The sequence below is a fragment of the Arachis hypogaea genome, chromosome 5 (assembly GCF_003086295.3).
Source record: "Arachis hypogaea cultivar Tifrunner chromosome 5, arahy.Tifrunner.gnm2.J5K5, whole genome shotgun sequence".
NCBI lineage: Eukaryota > Viridiplantae > Streptophyta > Magnoliopsida > Fabales > Fabaceae > Arachis > Arachis hypogaea.
This window is the reverse complement of record NC_092040.1, coordinates 60,050,685-60,052,817: the sequence shown is the minus strand read 5'-3', so window position 1 is coordinate 60,052,817 and position 2,133 is coordinate 60,050,685. Positions and strand designations below refer to the sequence as shown.

Below are 2,133 nucleotides of genomic sequence, written 5' to 3'. Positions count from 1 at the left end.
AATCATATCTTTCCCGAAATAAAATCTTTTTCATTTTTCTTTTAATATTTTTCGAAAATCCTTGCTAATAATTAATGTTGTGATTCAAAAATTTCAACTTTGTTACTTTCTTGTTAAGAAAGGTTCAATATTTGGATTTTAGAATCATATCTTTTATTTTCTTGTTAGTCAAGTCATCAATTTTAAAAATCAAATCTTTTTTTAAAAAAAATCTTTTTCAACCATATCTTTTCCATCATATCTTTTTTAAAAAAAATCAAATTTTCTTCAATCATATCTTTTCAAACACATCTTTTTCAATCATATCTTTTTTAAAACATATCTCTTTTATTTTAATTTCAAAATCTTTTTCTAATTTCTTATCTTTTTGAAAACCACTAACAACTTTTTCAAAATTCTTTTTAATTAACTAATTGTTTTAAACTCTGATTTTATTTTATTTAAAAAATTTTAAAAAATTCTCTCTCTCCCATATCTTTCTATTTAAACACTTATCCTCCTTTAGTAATTCGGACCCCCTCCCCCTCTGTAAGTTCAAATTCTTTTCTCTCCCTCATCCTTCTATTCTTCTTTTCCTCTGACACATCAAAGAATATCTATACTGTGACATAGAGGATTCCATACTTTCTTTATTTTCTTCTCTTTTATATGAGTAGGAACAAGGATAAAAGCATTCTTGTTAAAGCTAATCCTGAACCTGAAAGGACTCTGAAGAGGAAGCTAAGAGAAGCTAAAGGACAACTCTCTGGAGAGGACCTGATAGAAATTTTCGAAAAAGAAGAAGACATGGCAGCCAAAAGTAACAACAATTCCAACAGTGCAAGGAATGTGCTTGGTGACTTTACTGCACTAAATCCCAACTTCTATGGGAGGAGCATCTCTATTCTTGCCATTGGAGCAAGCAACTTTGAGCTTAAGCCTCAATTAGTTTCTCTGATGCAACAGAATTGCAAGTTTCATGGACTTTCATTGGAAGATCCTCATCAGTTCTTGGCTGAATTTTTGCAAATATGTGACACTGTTAAGACCAATGGAGTTGATCACGAGGTCTACAGACTTATGCTTTTCCCTTTTGCTGTAAGAGACAAAGCTAGTATATGGTTGAACTCATAACCTAGAGATAGCCTGAACTCTTGGAAAAAGCTAGTCAATGCCTTTTTAGCTAAATTCTTTCCACCTCAAAAGATGAGTAAGCTTAGAGTGGAAGTTTAAACCTTCAAACAGAAGGAAGGTGAATCCATCTATGAAGCTTGGGAAAGATACAAGCAATTGATCAGAAGGTGTCCTTCAGACATGCTTTAATAATGGAGCATCATAGGTATCTTCTATGATGGTCTGTCTGAGTTATCCAAGATGTTATTGGACCATTCTATAGGCAGATCTATTCATCTGAAGAAAATGCCTACAGAAGCCCAGGAACTCATTGAAATGGTTGCAAATAACCAGTTCATGTACACTTTTGAAAGAAATCCTGTGAACAATGGGACAACTCAGAAGAAAGGAGTTCTTGAGATTGATACTCTGAATGCCATATTGGCTCAGAACAAATTATTGATTCAGCAAGTCAATATGATTTCTCAGAATCTGACTGGATTACAAGCTGCATCTGGTAGTGCTAAAGAAGCCTCCTTTGACGGAGAAGCTTATGACCCTGAGAATCCTGCAACGGAAGAGGTGAATTACATGGGAGAACCCTATGGAAACACCTACAATTCTTCATGGAGGAATCACCCAAATTTCTCATGGAAGGATCAAAAGAAGCTTCAATTAGGATTCAATAACAATAATGGTGGGAGAAACAGGTTTAGCAATAGCAAACCTTTCCCATCATCTTCTCAGCAACAGACAGAGAATTCTGAGCAGAGCCTTTCTAGCTTAGCAAACATAGTCTCTGATCTATCTAAGACCACCCTCAGTTTCATGACTGAGGCACGGTCCTCCATAAGAAATTTGGAGGCACAAGTGGGTCAGTGATGAGCGGATAATTTATACGGTTTTTGGCATTGTTTTTATATAGTTTTTAGTAAGTTTAAGCTACCTTTAGGGATGTTTTCATTAGTTTTTATGTTAAATTCACATTTCTGGACTTTACTATAAGTTTGTGTGTTTTTCTGTGATTTCAGGTAAATTCTG

General features: G+C 34.2%; 1 non-coding gene across 1 annotated transcript; it reads right to left on the bottom strand.

Annotated features, from left to right (window-relative positions):
* Window positions 1-1,191: 1,191 nt before the first annotated feature.
* Window positions 1,192-1,299, bottom strand: LOC112804690 (small nucleolar RNA R71). The gene has a single exon (XR_003203304.1). It is a non-coding gene; the product is annotated as a small nucleolar RNA R71 (small nucleolar RNA).
* Window positions 1,300-2,133: the final 834 nt, after the last annotated feature.